The sequence below is a fragment of the Martes martes genome (genome assembly GCF_963455335.1).
Source record: "Martes martes genome assembly, chromosome: 13".
Classification (NCBI taxonomy): domain Eukaryota; kingdom Metazoa; phylum Chordata; class Mammalia; order Carnivora; family Mustelidae; genus Martes; species Martes martes.
In genome coordinates, this window is record NC_137901.1 from 49,110,395 (window position 1) to 49,128,022 (window position 17,628).

Below are 17,628 nucleotides of genomic sequence, written 5' to 3' on the forward strand. Positions count from 1 at the left end.
AGAATGGGTGATGCACAGCACAAACTTAGAGTCAGGTTTCTTAGACTTATATGCATGAGCTCCATAGGAGATTTTGAGGGCTCTGATCTGCCTCTGTATAGCAAAGAAGGCCATTTACATGACTCCTTGTAGCAGTGAGTAGTATTCAGAGATTTCCATCAGAGTAGCGGAGTTTATCAAAGCTTTGTTAGAGATACTTAGGATTCGGAAGAAAAGCTGGAATTGTATTTTGTAAGTAATTTTTTAAAAAGATTTTACTTATTTATTTGATAGAGCGATCACAGGTAGGCAGGGAGGCAGGCAGAGAGAGGGGGTAGCAGGCTCCCCGCCGAGAAGAGAGCCCAATGCGGGGCTCGATCCCAGGACCCTAGGATCATGACCTGAGCCAAACGCAGAGGCTTCAATCCACTGAGCCACCCAGGCACCCCTGGAATTGTATTTTGGCAAACCTTTCTCAAAATAGGTAATAATAAACTAAATGCCATGTATTTAAATTAGTAGGTTCCTTTTTATAAGGAAAAGAAATTTTGTAATTATATGAGGTGATGGTTAACTAAACTTATTGTAGTAACCATTCTGTAGCATACACCCCTATTGAATCATTATATGGTACACCTAAGACTTATATAATGTTATATGTCCATTGTATCTCTATTAAATTAAAAGAAATAAATTACTAGGTTTCTTTCAATTACAAGTTTTCTTTCTTATAAAAAGTACATACCCAAAAGTATATGTATGATACTTAAAATTATAAGTGGAAGAAGAATCAACAAGGTCTGTCAAATAAAGTTCTCCTAAAATACTAAGTTCTTGTCCAAGCTTCTAAGACTCCCCATGAGTACAACCATAAACAATTTAAATGTTCTAAAGCTCAAAAACAATTAATTTTTCAGTAGAGCCACATGAGACCAAAACAGGGTGGGGTTGCAGGAGAAATAGGCTGTGTCACCACTTTATATGTGTAAGTCAAAATTTCAAGAGCTACTTCACCTTTCTTCTTTGCAGAAGGAAGAACACTACCAGCACAGTCAACCATGGGATTTCTTAACTGTGGAGAACAATGGAATAACTTCAAAGATGGACCTTTAGTCTTTCTCCAGAGCACCAAATGCCTGGAAATCTTGCCTCTTCTTACCTATTACCTGCTTAACGAGTTATCTTCCTTTCGTCATTGAAAACATTGAGAACTATATTCTCTAAGAGATCGTTTTAGTTTAATAAAGAAGTGCCCAGTTGTATATGGAGGACTATATAATCTCAATCTCTTAGATTTCTAGCTTAAGGAGCAATATAACAGATATGTATGTGCAGGGCAAATAAATATTGTGCTGAATAAAAATATTAAATCAACATAAAAACGGGTGATCAAGTTTCACCATATAGAAGATATTCATACTCTGACAAGAGCATTAGCAATATTCAGAGGAAGACAAAGGGAAGTACCCATGAAACAATTTGAAGAGTAAAAGGAAGTGACTAATCATTCTAAATGAAAACATAACTGGGTATTTTTTAATTTTTTTTATTTTTTTTAAAGATTTTATTTATTTATTTGTCAGAGAGAGTGAGCACAGGCAGACAGAGAGACAGGCAGAGGCAGAGGGAGAAGCAGGCTCCCTGCTGAGCAAGGAGCCCGATGCGGGACTCGATCCCAGGACGCTGGGATCATGACCTGAGCCGAAGGCAGCCGCTTAACCAACTGAGCCACCCAGGCGTCCCTAACTGGGTATTTTTTTAAATGATAATGATAATGTGAAGAATTATAAAACTGACCCTAGACTTCTTTTTTTTTAAAGAAGATTTTATTTATTTATTTGACAGACAGAGATCACAAGTAGGCAGAGAGGCAGGTACAGAGAGAGAAGGGGAAGCAGGCTCCCTGCTGAGCAGAGAGCCTGATGTGGGGCTCGATCCCAGGACTTTGGGATCATGACCTGAGCCGAAGGCAGAGGCTTTAACCCACTGAGCCACCCAGGTGCCCCAAAACTGACCCTAGACTTCTTTAGTGCTGAGTATGGAGTTCTTCCCTTTACTAGTTCAAGTTCAATGCTACCCAATTTCCAGTTCAATGCTTCCAAAAGGAAGGTGGAGTTCAAGGAAGAAGCCTTTTTAGTGTATTCTTAATATCATATGCTATAATATTTACTTATTTAAGATTTTATTTATTTGTTTGATAGAAACACAGCAAGAGAGGGAACACAAGCTGGAGGAGTGGGAGAGGGAGAAGCAGGTTTCCTGCTGAGCAGGAAGCCCCATGTGGGGCTCAATCCCAGGACCCTGAGATCATGACCTGAACCGAAGGCAGACACTTAATGAATGAGCCACCTAGTCACCCCTAGGGTCACTGAAACTTGGCATTATCCACCTAGACTACCAGCCTTCCTTTCCTGTGAATCTCAAAGATATCCCAGCTCCTGAAATGACATTGTTATGTCATCTGAAAATGTTATGCCACTGAAAACCACTGTGAATAAATTCAACTTCAGGTCAGAAAACAGAGAACTACTTTTCAGAATTTTCAGAATCAGTTGTTGAATCAAACACAATAAGAAAGCAAACTTGCAATTTCTACATATACAATCATAACTTATATATCTGGCTTACATTAAGGACTACAGACCTCTGAGATGTTAACAGACACTCTTGTGACATTAAAGAAATCTCTAAGAAAGACGTGGTACACAATATGGGCTCTTTTTGCCTCACTAATTCTTTTTTTTTTTTTTTAAGATTTTTATTTATTTATTTGACACAGAGAGAGCGAGAGAGAGCAAAAGCAGAGGGAACGGCAGGCAGGAGAAAAACAGTTTCCCCATGAAAAAGGAGCTCAATGCAGAGCTGGATCCTAGGACCTGGGATCATGACTTGAGCCAAAGGCAGCTACTTAACTGACTGAGCCACCCAGGTGCCTCTTTTTTTTTTTTTTTAAGATTTTATTCACTTATTTGAGAAAGAGAGAGAGCACACAGAGAGAAAGGGAGAAGCAGGGTCCCTGCTGAGCAGGGAGCCCGATGTGAGGCTCCATTCCAGGACCTGGAGATCATGACCCAAGCTGAAGGCAGATGCTTAACTGAGCCACCCCAGTGCCCCCCTCCCCCATAATTCTTTTTGAGAGAAAGGGGTGGGAGCAGCAGAGGGAGAGAGAGAATCATAAGCAGGCTCTACATTCAGCAGCATGGAGCCTGATGTGGGGCTTGATCTCACCATCCTGACATCATAACTGAGCCAAAATCAAGAGTCGGACTCTTAACTGCCCCATGTGCCACTAATTAATTGCTCAAAATGCAAGTAGGATCAAGTACAAACCACCACACCATTGTGGTCTGGGGTCTTTAGGCTCTAGCCTTCTCCGTTTCTACAGAAAAATAAAAGGGCTGGAGTAGAACAGTCAGCTTCCATCACTGGTGGCTTTAGGAACAGAGACTGAAGAAGTAAGGAAAAGGGTAGCTTGGGAAATAAGCACCTGCTAATGGCTCCATGGCCTCTTCCAAATACTCCTTTTTCTGTTGAAAGGGGAAAGGACAAGCAATATAATTTGGGGGAAACTATTTCTTGATCTGTACTGTTTTTATTTCCCTTTTGTCAAATGTTTCATGGTTAATAGTTACTGTATTATTAATACAGTAATTTACTCTTATAGTAGTTACAAAGTACACAGGACAGAGGAAGAAAATTTTCCTTTAACTTGTTCCCTAAAGACTTTTACAATTAAAGCATTAGATAAGGGGCACCTGGTTGGCTCAGTTGGTTAAGCGTCTGCCTTCAGCTCAGGTCATGATCTCAGGGTCCCGGAATCGAGTCCCACATCAGGCTCCCCGCTCAGCAGGGAGACGGCTTCTCCCTCTCCCTTTGCCCCTCCCCACTGTTCGTGCTCTTTCTCATCCTCTCTTTCTCAAATAAATAAATAGAATCTTTTTTAAAAAACGAAGCGTTAGGGGTGCTTGGCTGGCTCGGTGGGTTAAAGCCTCTGCCTTCAGCTCAGGTCATGATCCCAGGGTCCTGGGATGGAGCCCCGCATCGGGCTCTCTGCTCAGTGGGGAGCCTGTCCCCCCCTCCAGCCTGTCTCTCTGCTTACTTGTGATCTCTCTCTGTCAAATAAATAAATAAAATCTTAAAAAAAATGAAGCGTTAGATAAGATTTCAGAATACATATTCTTATTTTTCAAATATTAACTTTATGTTATGGGTGCAGTATGTGTCACAATGGTAGGCACCTAACAGGCAGGTGATACGCTACCCAGTTGCTGCTATCATTAATACTATTACCTGTGGTGGTGGTGGTCCTTGTCATTGTCAAGAAATGGGAAAGGAAAAAAAAAAAAAAGAAATGGGAAAGGAAACATTCTTCTTTGGACAATTAGAATACTAGTAACACGGAGAGCTTGCTAACTGTCAGGTAAGTACTCTATCGCCCCCATTTTTAAGAGAGCGGAGGCCTAGAGAATTTAAGGAACTTGCCCAAGGGGAAAGAAAAAGGAGATGGCAAAGACAGGAGTAGAATCTAACCAGTTTGGCTATAGCAACAGCTCTCTTAGGCTATCTTAATGACCAAAACGATTCAGCTGTTTAAACGCCTACACTAGCAACCTAATTGGGTAAATGGACATTCTGTAAAATATTATTACTAAATTGCCAAGCCAAACCAAATCTAACCTAATCAAACAAACCAGAACAACCCAAGGAAGATTTGTTTGCTGATCTGTCCTTGTCTCTACATGTCATGGCTGCAAGACAAGGCTTAAAAGGAGTTTTAGCGTAAGACATGTGGCTAATAGGCACAAAGCCAAGCAACAATTTTAAAAAGTCAAAATAAAATAAAATTACCCCTCCTCTCAATAAACTTACTGTATTAGATGAAAGGGAGAGATAAACAAAGGGTAAATTATTTAACAAATAATAACTAAATACCCACATATAGGGGAGAAAGTATGGGCCCGCCCTTAAACTCCAAAGCACCTGATGGATGGACTGCATGTCCCCTGATTTTGAGAACTCTCTTGTTCATACCCTTTTATCCCCATTGCTTCCAACGTTGGAAGACTCAGTCATGTTTCATTAATCCATTATGTGGCAAGTCTAGAAATCAAAAACAGTTTTATCAACTCCCTAAAATATTAGGAATGTTTATATAACTTAGTTTCCTCCAATATTTTTCCCCTATCTGAAAAGGTTTTTATTTTCTATTAAGGACAAGAGAAAGTTTCCTAAAACTCAAATGATAAAAAGAAAGGATGAACTTGAGAGTGTATCTTCCTTGATTTTTTTCTTATACCAGTTTAAAAAGTAGTAGATTTGAGATATGGCCCAATCTATTATTTTTGAAAAAGTAACACAATTCCATTTCTGTTTCCGTCTTTCATCTTTGGCAGACCACTTAATCTAAGTAGGTAGAAGTAAAAAAAAGAAATTCCTGACATTAATAATATTATATGAATTTACTGGAAATTTCAAAAGCACAATTTTTCTTATAAAGATAATGTTGTTACAAGCAGAAAGAAAAACTGGGAAGTACACATAATAATGTGTTAATAATGTTTACCTATTAATGTTGTATTGTTTTTAAACTATCCTTTTTTCAGCACACCTGGCTGGCTCAGTTGGTAGAACATGACTCTTGATCTCAGGGACCTGAATTTATGTTCCTCATTAACCACAGAGCCTTCTTAAATAAATAAATAAATAAATAAACTATCTTTTTAAATTTTTTTCTATTTTCCAATTTTTAAGGTAGTGAACAGCATTACAGCAAAGGAAAATATCATATAATGAATGAGCTAATCTCAACCTGACTATCTTTCAACAAGCAGTGTGAAACATGGGCTTATTACTTAACAACTAGATTTGCCAGATGAACATCCCTCCACCCTTTCCTGGTGCTTCCAGATTCCAGGGAGAATACAATTCATTCCAGTACTTAGATTGAGAACCTCTCATCAAGATTTGGAGTTTCTACTACTACTTTCTACCATAATTACTCTAAACTATTTTCCCCCACTTATGATATACGTGTATTGGCCCAACCATCTCCTTCAACAAGTTCCTCTTTTGACCAAGAATAAATATTTTCAAGGTGCTACACTTGGGCTATTTGTAAACATTGACTTTTGGGGCACCTGGATAGCTCATCTGCCTTCAGCTCAGGTCATGATCCCAGGATCCTGGGATCGAGCCCTGCATTGGGCTCCCTGCTCAGTGGGAAGCCTGATTCTCCCTCTCCCACTCCCCTTGCTTGTATTCCCTCTCTCACTGTGTCAAGTAAATAAGTGGAATCTCAAAAAAAGAAAAAAAAAGTTGGGGATCCCTGGGTGGCTCAGTGGGTTAAAGCTTCTGCCTTCGGCTCAGGTCATGATCCTAGGGTCCTGGGATCAAGCCCTGCATCGGGCTCTCTGCTCAGCAGGGAGCCTGCATCTTCCTCTCTCTCTGCCTGCTTCTCTGCCTACTTGCGATCTCAGTCAAATAAATAAATAAAATCTTTAAAAAAAAAAAAGTTGACTTTTACTTATTTATCTATTTAGAGAGAAAGAGGGAGTAAGGAGGAGCAGAGGGAGAGGGAGAGAGAAAATCCCAAGCAGGCTACATGCCCAGTGCGGAGCCCGACACAGGGCTTACTCTCACAACACTGACATTATGACCGGAGTCAAAATCAAGAGTCAGACGCCCAGCCTCCTGAGCCACACGGGCACCCCTAAAAGTTGATTTTTAATACCAACCATCTGGAGAAGATAAACATTAACTTTAAAATATATAGGGAAAAAAGGATCAGTTACTGACAAGAAAGAATAAGGAAAATACCGATGAAAAAAAATCGTGCACATGCTAAAATAAAATCTCAGGTACTACTTTAGGGTTAGTCTAGTTTTAACAGCAAGATTGGCTATGGAGAAGATACACAGAGATATATATTTTTAAAGTAATAATTCATTTAAAAAATATTTCAGATTTGTATTTCCAAGTGCTGTCTACTGAAAAGTCTGAGAGGCAATGACAATTCAATAACAATAAGCACTTTCTAGTACCCTGATTGTGGTTTTCTACTGCCATTCCCCACTGAAAAGAATCAAAGCTCCTTGAAATTACAGCCAATTCCAGGTCTGGGGCAGGAAATACACTTGAACAGAGAGCAAAGAAGCTATCAAGGGGTAATGGATCATGTCAAAAGACATGAGTCAATATGAAATGTTCCCATAGGCCAAAGATGAAATAAAAGAAAAAATGCAATGCAGTGAGGCATATTTAAAATATGAAAACTCACACATTAATTTTGCTACTCAAGGAAAAAAAGAGAGAACTTGGAAAACAAAACAAAACAAAACCCCCAAAAACCCCCAAAGCATCTACTTGAATGCTGCTAAAAGGAAAGGGAAGAGGGAAATACTTATTCTGCTCTTCCTGTACTTCAGAGGAACCAAACAGTCCTGGTTATTTAGAGTTTTAACATTTTTAATGAAGATTTTCAGCTAATAAATGGGAAAAGAATGACAATTAGAAAATTACCAGTTTGCAACGCTTAATGCAAAATTCATTTAGGCGAGGATAATAGGTGGGGGAGCTTTATAATACAAGGATCAGGCTGACACCTCCTGAATCCCCAGCTACAATTTAGCATCAATAAAAGTAAAGCAATAAGATACCAATGAGCCTCCCCATTAGAGACGATAGGAAGCACACACACTGTGTAGGAAGTATTTCTGCTGATTTGAGTATAGCCAAATCCCCACAGCTAACTTCCATTTATAAGATGAAGAAACAAGTAAAGAAACAAGCAAGCTCAGAATAGGGACAGGTAGAGAGAGCAATTGATGTAGTTTCTGCAACAAGCCAGGGCTATCTGGTTTGTATATTTGAAACTAAGGGGACACCTAAGTGGCTCAGTGGATTAAGCGTCTGCCTTCAGCTCAGGTCATGATCCCAGGGTCTTGGAATCAAGTCCTGCATCAGGCTCCCTGCCTGATGTGGACAGCCTGCTTCTCCCTCTCCCTCTCTCTCTGTCTGCCGCTCCCTCTGCTTGTGCTCTCTCTCTCTCTCTCTCTGTCAAATAAATAAATAAAATCCTTTAAAAAATAAATTTGGAACTAGGATTTAAGTTTAGACTAAAAAGTCCATGTTTTTTTCCCCCACTAAGACATGCTATTTGACATAGAAACAGGGTGAGCATGAACATGATACATTCTGTTTGTGGTGTGTGTATATAGTTGGTTTTGGTTTGAGGGTTTTGTTGTTAAGGCCCAATTTATTGTCTGTGTGCCAAACATAATACTAAAAAAGACAACCTCATGTCATTTTCAACTTTCTGTCACCCTTTACTCTATAGATATTGTTACTTACTCTCCAAACTTTACGTTATCTATCCTGCCAAGCAGCATTTATAGAAATCCTACAGTTGAAGTGGGTAAGCACAGAGGCTATAGAGTCAGATGACTTTAATTCAAATCCCATACCTACGACCCATATGATATTAGGCAAGTTACTCAGTCTCTCATCTGTAAAATAGGGTAATACAACCAATATCATAGATTTTTATAAGAATACATAAGATTTAATGCATATACAACATTTTTAGAATAGTGTCTGGCACAGAATAAATGTGGAAAAAAGAGTAGTAATAGGGCCGCTTGGGTGGCTCAGTCGGTTAAATGTCTGACACTTGATTTTGGCTCAGGTCATGATCTCATGGTCCTGCAATGGAACCCTACTTTGGGCTCCACATGCAAAGTGGCATCTGTTTTAGAGTCTCTCTCTCCCTCTGTCCCTGCCCCAACTCATATGTGTGCAAACGCTCCATCCCTCTCTTTCTCTTTCTCTCTCAAAATAAATAAACAAAATCTTAAAAAAAAAAAAAGTAGTAATAGTTTTGTTTTTTTTTTTAAAGCATTGTGCTACATTAAAGATACTAAGGAAAGTAAGATGCACTTTTTCCTTTGCATGTATTAGGCATTACAATAGATTCTGGGGCATTGTTCTAGGAACAAATGGCCATCAATGTACAAGTTCCAAAAGCTGCTATTTGGTACTATATATCATTTTTTTATTAAGAAATTCTACAGTCACATATACAAATCATTATTGTCCCTCATAGTTATCAGATTCTTTGTATAAGAAAATTACTTATAGCGATGAATCACTAAATTCTACTCCTGAAACCAATATTACACTATATGTTAACTAACTAGAATTTAAATATAAACTTGAAACAAGAAAAAAAAAAGAAAAGAAAATTACTTGTTACATAGTGTTACTGCTCACACATCTTTTCTCTATTAAAAATATTCACTGGGGCACCTGTGTGGCTCAATCAATCAAAGCATCTGCCTTTGGCTTAGGTCAAGATCCCAGAGTCCTGGGATCAAGCCCCACATTGGGCTCCTTGCTCAGCGAGGAGCCTGCTTCTCACTTTGCTTGCCGTTCCCCTGCACCTGCTTGTGCTCTCTCTCTCTCAATTAAATAAATAAAGTCTTTAAAAAAAAATCACTGATGAGAGTGATAATGGAAATCAAACATGGTTCTGGCAAGTTCCCACAGTCTATAATCCAAAATTAAAAGCAAATGTATATACATATAATATATATATTCAACTTTATTTATTCATTTGACAGAGAGAGAGAGAGAATGAGAGAGAGCAATACAAGCGGGGGAATGACAGGCTGAGGCAGAGGGAGAAGCAGGCTCCCTGCTGAGCAAGGAGCCTGATGTGAGACTTGATCCCAGAACCCTGGGATCATGTCCTGAACCAAAGGCAGATGATTAACTGACTGAGCCACCCAGGCACCCACAAGCACGTATTTTTAAAAAGTAAGAATATGTTCACAATTCTCTCTCTTTTGTGCTCTTTTTGCATTTCATTTGTTCTTTGAAATTGACATTTGTTGCACCTGAGTCTATTTAGTTGATTCTAGTGTCGACTCCCTCATTAGACTGTGAGGGAAAATATTTTGTCTAAAACTAGAATGCATAAAAGAAAAATAATGAATACATTGAGCTTTTTGTGTGTCTTATCTAATTATACATTAAATGAATTTAAAAAGATATTATCTCTTACCATGCACATCCCAAAAAAGCACAAAGCTAACCATGCATTCAAAACAAAAGCGTATTATTTTATTTTTATTCATCCTTTTTGCTGAAAATATTTAGAAAATGCAAATAGATTTAAGACAAAATGTCCAACCTCTTTTAATAGTTCTGTACATTTAAATCTCATTGAATCTTTTTTGACAATTTCTGAACCCAGAAGTATTTTAGGTACTGAAATAAAAACCCAGCCCTACTAAGTTTATTCTAAAATTAACCGTTTCTATGAATATACTTACAGATATGCAATAAGTCTTAAATTGTTATGGAAATAATTACTGAAATATGCCAACTACTTTCATAGTAATTATTAAAGAGTGTCATAATTAAAAGATAAAGTACAATGCTATTTTTTCTTTGCAACAAAGAGGTACATGTTACTACTGGAAATCTTTACTTTCCTCCTTGAAATACCAGAAATTCTTCTGTAAAATAAACACATCTCATCAGGACTCTCTGGAACTAGTATAATTACCAGAGGCAATCCCTGTGTAAGATCAAAGAAGCAAAACAATAATAGGCAACGTGTGACCTCGACCATGTCACTAGAGACCAATTTTTCAACAGGGAGAAGAGTCAATAATCCAGAACAGAAAACATTAAATAACCAGAAATGCTTCCAAAGTGTGGTTTACCGCATCCATCAAGACTGCCACACTCAGAGTTCAGAGTTTCTCCAGTTTCAGAGAACAAACTTGTGGGGACTTATCACAGCAATTATTCAAATCTGCATAAAACACCAGAGGCAAAAAACCAATTTTCCAAATGCAGAGTAGAATTTCAAAAGATAACCGCAATAATTTTCCAGATTTCACAGGATGCTTTAAAAAGTATAATGGGAAGGGCACAGATAATGAAATCTTTTTCAGACAACATTCACTTAATTTCTCTTATTTCCAATCCCCACTTAGTTTTCCCAAGAACTTGTCTGGAAAAGTGAGTTATAAACATTAACCAGATAAATATAATTAGTAATCATACATTGAAGGCTTCTGCAGGCTTTTTTTTTTTTTTTTTACGGACAGAGATCACAAGGAGGCAGAGAGGCAGGCAGAGAGAGAGGAAGGGAAGCAGGCTCCCTGCCAAGCAGAGAGCCCGATGCGGGGATCAATCCCTGGACCCTGAGATCATGACCTGAGCTGAAGGCAGAGGCTTTAACCCACTGAGCCACCCAGGCGCCCCTCTGCAGGCTTTTTGTTTTTTTGTTTTGTTCTGGCAATATTGGGTCCCTGGATCCAGAAACTGGGCTTGCTGTGGTCTCCTATGTAATGTATTTAGATGACCAATAAGAATTATAAGGGTGCAAAGTGGGGTGAAGAAATTCCCACTCATAATAATTACGGTGAAACAGAAGTACATTTAAACTCGCCTTTTAAAAAGCACCAAAGATAATATTGTGCCTTAGAATCAGCAAAATCTGACTGTTTCCCTTAGACATGACCACCACCAACCAGCTATGTTCTTTCAAAATTAGAAGAGACTTAGGGACTGAAAAAAATATATCTGAATTTTTTAACTTGCAAAATACACATTCTGCTGGTAATTCAGAAAGAAGTAAAAGGACGTTGCTTAGAGGAAAAAGTGCTGCAAATCCAAAGCAACTGTGAACTTGTGTTCTTACATGGATTTTCTCCTCCTGCTACCTTCATCGTCCACTCTCATCTGCCCCTGTCTTTCCATCTTCTTATCTTATTAACATTGCTAATTGTATTTGTCAGTTTTGCCACAATTTCAATGCTACTTAAACAGCTGTGGGTTTTCTCTAGGCAATTATCAGTCACTACACTTAGGTTTCTAAATTAGTTGTTGAAAGGCACTTTAACCTTGAGAACGTAGACACTGAACACACGGCATGCATGCTGAGTCTTACGTTTATGTGTATGTTGCTTTAAAATGAGTGATTATTAAGAGCTTGAAAAAATCACACATAAGTGTAATTCACAAATACTATAAATTTACAAATTAGTAAGAAAATGCTTGGGGCGCCTGGGTGGCTCAGTGGGTTAAAGCCTCTGCCTTCGGCTCAGGTCATGATCCCAGGGTCCTGGGATCGAGCCCCGCATGGGGCTCTCTGCTCAGCAGGGAGCCTGCTTCTCTCCTGGCCTCTCTGCCTGCTTGTGATCTCTGTCTGTCAAATAAATAAATAAAATCTTAAAAAAAAAAAAAAAAGAAAATGCTTAACAAAGCCTATTATATACTAGTCATCATTTCGTCTTTTCCCCCTACTGTATATATCGTAATATATGTTCTCTATGTATTTATACAGGTATGGAGGGAATAAACTGGAACATCAAAATACTGCCAAATTCCTCTAACAGTCCCTTTTTACTACCTATCTGCCAGGTGGCCAATACGTTTCAAAGGTATCCATAATCATGGAAGTGGTACCTTGAGGTCATGGGCTCTGATAAAGACAGCTCCCACAACAGACAGATCCTGTCTCCCACCCCTTTTCCATTTCCCTTCAAAGAGAAAAATTCTTTATTATACTTGCTTTTCTTATTCTCTATTCTTGACCCTGGCATTGATTTTCTTCTTCCTACTATAAAATGTACAGGAAACACATTTAGGGAGAATGTGTTTATGGTTATTCATCAACTGATACCCACTTCTGTGAAATACAACTAAATTTTTAAAACCTCTCTGTAATCTAGAAATATTATATTTCATGTACCATTTATTCCCTTTATACATTAAAATAAATTCTAAGGTAACTTTAACAAGCTTTGGTGTTTTTAAAGGTTTGTAATATCCTGTTTGTGGGTCAGTCAAAAGCTCGTTAGAATAATCTTTAAATTAATGCAGGCTCGCTCCTTACCAGTCTCTCCCCCACCCCCCACTTTTGGCTCTGAGGACAGAAAAGGGTGGTAATTCAAGAGTGCAAGATTCTTCACTGAGAGACAAACATTAAAATGATAAACATTTTGGAAAGCAAAGTACACTTCAAACCCTCACTGTTCTTTCAGACCTATATTGACTCTTATAGTCGTTGCCAACATTTGGTAAGGATTATCCTTCCATTAGACAAAAGCAAGCATTCCTTAGATAAATCAGGAGTTTTTGCCATGAGACTCATAAAACCTTTTCACAACACAGATTTTCAAGAGAATCCTTTAAGGTTTTAGGAGGCTGCTCCTTTTACTAAGTAACAAAATACACCCCATGGTGTCTCCCTGACCCCACTCAGCTGTCCTTTGACCTCTCCAATTGTTGAAGCCTAACTCCTGGGCCACAGAATTTGCCTCCCATATCAAACAGGGGATGTTGCTAACTCCTAGCACCTGGTGTAACAAAACGCAACCGTTCTCCGCTCTTCTGTCTCCTCCACTCCCTCTCTGATCATTTTCCAGATGTTCCAGGCCCAAATGTTAAGCCAACACTAGGTTCCAGGGTCTGTGTGATCACCAAGGCACAAACAGGGACACGCCGAAGTGGTAATGACCCTCTTGTTCTGTTTGGCCTCAAAAGAATTCAGGGGGGAAAAAAGATCTTTGGCTTCTCATGGAAATGCCACGTTACTCAGACGCGTCGTAACATCCAAAAGGAAACATGCAGTCCCGAGCTATGCCGGACAGAACAAGAATTCCTTAAAATAGCAGTCCCCAATCCTTAATTCTAAGCAAATTTTTAATTTTCTTTGATGTAAGGAGGGGAAAAAAAAAAAAGCAGTATTTTCTAAACTAAAAGCCTCCCAAAAATAGAAAAAAAAAACCTTTCATAAATTTTTTAAAATACACACCTCAAGGTAGTGTTATATGATTAATATTTTTATACAGACACTAAATATGGTTTGGGTTTTGTGTGTGTGTGTGTTATTTTTTTTTGCAGAGGCCAATAATCTAGATTTCTCTCTTATTAAACAATTTGAAAGATAAAAACCACAGTCAACAATGGGGAATCAAAACCTAAATTCTTATTGTCTTGACTTAGGTATACAGGAAATAAAATACAAAGGCTGTTGCCAAAAAAAAAAAAAAATATTCAGCAATACTGAATAAGCAAAAACTTAATGTTGAATAAGGTTGTTTTTTTTTTTCCTTCTGGTGGAAAGATGGGGGAGGGGAGAGGAAAGCAGAGGGGAGGAAATGGAAGAAGAGCTCATAGAAATAACTGCTTAATCAGTTTAGGAACCAAATATAGTAGCTGATTTAAATTCTAACTATAACTTCCTAAAACAAATTTGCTCTTGAAAAATTGGGGGGGTGGGTATTATAACTGTACAATACCTTGGTTTATTTATTAACATTTTTGAATCACTGTCATGATTAAGTTGGGCTGTCAACACTTCAGGGAGCCTGTTGTCTAGATTTCACTTGCTTAAAGCTTTTGTGCACCTGCAAAAACATAAAAAAATAAAAATATATATGTAAAAACATGAATTAGTGTCCAAATGCATCATATTCCAGAAAAAAAACAATTTAAATATCTATAATTCTACAAAAGTTACAATTAGACATGAATTATCAAAGTCTCACATAACTCCATAACATCGTAACTGACAATTACAGGTATTCCTCCTTCTTAAATATTCCCAAAATAATCACTCCTAATTATATATACTCAAAAATAATTTGTTTTTCTTAATAATTTCCCCCTGCTCTTATCCTACTAAATGTAAGTTGAATAAATCTGTCAAGTCTATAGTTTTGATAAGTGTTATCATATGCTAACAGCCCCGCTGACTATTTTTATATTTAGGAATGAAAATAATGAAAGGTAATTTTCTTATTCTAAGCAGTTTGAATTTTATAATCTCTGATGCCTTGGCCAATATTTATCTCCTCAAAGAACTATCAAAAATGTAAGACATAACTAACATTACTTAAAAGTATTTTTCTACTTTTTGAAACAAATGCTTTAACACTCTCCGAGAAAAAGAGACTGCATGAAGAAAAAAGAGTTACTGTTTTCTAGCCTTTTGAGTAGTGTAGTTCTAGGAGTAATTAAACTAAATAATTATAATTGCATATAAGTGGTTGAAAATTACAGTGTGCATATTATTCTCTCCTTTAAATAGATTATGATGAATATAAACTATTGGGTTGAAAAATAGGAAATATAGTCATAAAACATCAAGTGAAGTAAGAATTATTTGTCACTGATTTTTATATGTAACTGAGAAGTGTTTTTATTCCCATGTTACTGTGACTAAAAGGAAACCAAAAGGGGACTTTCCTAAGAATATACTCATTTCAATATGCATATTTACAGTACTAAAAATATTTAAAGTAACATTAACTTTTGCTTTCTAAAGAAATAGTTTTCAGTTTTATTGTCCTTTTATGCCAACTTGAGAGAGAGGAAAGACAGGAAAGGACCATTTTTAGATTTTGAAATAAAAATCTTTATCTTACCTCTCTTACTGTCAGAAGAATGTCTTCAGGCAAAAAAGAACAGTTAAAAAAGCAAGACCCAGATTTTCCAAAATCATGTATTTCCCACCCACCCACACACAAACGGACATCTTTTTGTAAGTCAGGAGTCTTGCTGCCAATATCTAAACCCAAGATTACCCCATATGGTCAACAAGGTCAAACTGCATTACTGCCAATGAAACTCTATGGCTCCACGAGGACCTTAATGATTTTTAAAAAAGGTCGGTAATCCAATTCCAATAGCTTCAGAGTCTAAAATTGCTAATTTTTGGCCACGTGCTGCACACTTCACCTGCTAGTAATGACATTTTTGTATTTTCTTCTAATTACACTCAAAGCTAAGACCTTTGGCCCTGGGCCACAGACCCCTATTCAGGCTGCACACATTCTCTTAAACGACCTGATCCTTTGTTGTCACTCTTACTCTTTCATCTATTATTTACACCCATAGAGAAGGAAGAGACTCTACCATTTGTATAACTTAAACCTTCTAATCATCTTAATTTCTTTGCCTTTCAACCTATGGTCTTTTTCATAGACGAATGCCAGAAAGTTTGACAAAATCATTTTTTTTTTCAACCACATCCTCCCACCTCCCTTTCCCCTTTCCTACTCTCTGCCCAAGCTCCTTCCTGTTCCTTCTCTTACACAGCCCAGTTCTGCATCAGTCCAAATTTACAAATTTTGACTTTTGCCAACAAAATGAATTTCTAAATAGAATACAAAATTTCCACCTTGTTCTGACAGATCAATAACAATTATATTTCTTTCTTTCATCAAAGAGCCCATTAAATTAAATGGAAGTTTACTTAAAATAACTTAAAGTATGCCCCCAGTCTCCCTAAGGCATGAGCATAGATTTTTCAAAATCCCCCTGCAAAAATGTCAAAAAACCTCTAGTAAACAGTAAAGATGTTGGCTCTATGGTTAATACTTTTCCAACATTTGAATGTCTACAGTTGCTCAAATGCTTACAAAAAGAAAAGAAGGAAAGATAAATGAAAATACAAAGGCAAATTGTAAAGACCAGAAAAATTTTAAATTGTTACATTTTAAAAAACTACTAATTCTCAAACAGCAAAATCGTCACATAAAACAATGTATATCATTGTAGTTTCTCAACACTTTCCCAGACTTTTTTTTTTTAATGTCCAAATACATTTTGCAAATGCAAAACACAGAATTATTTACCATGATGCAGATGTCCCCCTCAGATCACGGTAGCCACCAAAAGACACTCGTTTCCAAGATGTTTATGAAATGACATATGATCCATTTCTGCTCTCTATTGCTCAGCTTACTCTTGATTTCTAACAGTATTTCCTTGTTGTCTGTCCTCTTTGCAGACCCTGAAACCCCTTGTCTTTTCTTATTTTTACCATTTGCTTCAACCAGCAGTTCACTGGAGACCCATCCATCTTGTAATGCCTAAAGTGACAGATGCTCTCAGGAACCACCACACTGCTGAGTGAACAAAAGATAACATCACCTCTAGGAACTCCGGAGAGAAATACAACTGCAACCTTAAGACAGGGGCTGACTTGACAGACATTGGACCATAAACCTCTTCTAAGCGAAAAAGAAAACAATTGCCACACACACAAAAAAATCTGACACAATCAAAGGCAGAAAAGAGTGATTATTTGTGGATTGCCTTTTCACTAGGCAGCTCACTTTTCCCTCCCAACGCTTTTATATTGGGGCAATTCACTTGCCAAGAGGCAAGAGAAGTTCTTGGGAAAAAAAGCCTTTCTCAAGTATCTTCTTTTATTCAACAATATTCAAAGTGAAATTTGTTCACGTGTGTGTTTCAGTAAAGCGAAGGCTTATGAGAGAGAGCATTCGTGAATCTGATCTGTCTTGTTTGAATAAAGCAGTATCTGGACTCAAAAATGCTGACTCAGTTCTACTGCTGTGAAAGGCATAGGCGTGCTTTGCAAATTAAAAACACATTAGAAATTAAAAAGCAACGTGTGACACAATGTCAACAATATGTGTAGCTCATAAAAATGGCTCACCATTCATTCATCAGACAACTTCCAACTTGAGTAAAAAAGACAGTTAACAAGAGGATTCTGGGAAGGACTACAGATCTCTTTTCTAACAAAGGAAGGGTCATATTAACATCTCCCAGCAACAAACTAATGACAAGGAGGCTGGTAGATACAGGGGACTCTGCCTG

At 37.6% G+C, this 17,628-nt stretch overlaps 1 protein-coding gene across 1 annotated transcript in view; it reads right to left on the reverse strand.

Annotated features, from left to right (window-relative positions):
* Positions 1 to 16,872, reverse strand: part of GREB1L (GREB1 like retinoic acid receptor coactivator) — a 141,917-nt gene extending 125,045 nt beyond the window's left edge. Inside the window, exons 1-2 of the mRNA XM_080821095.1 lie at positions 16,638 to 16,872; positions 14,298 to 14,405 (exon numbers count right to left, since the gene is read on the reverse strand). The gene's annotated coding sequence lies outside the window, so the exon portion shown is untranslated. The remainder of the gene's footprint in view (positions 1 to 14,297; positions 14,406 to 16,637) is intronic.
* Positions 16,873 to 17,628: the final 756 nt, after the last annotated feature.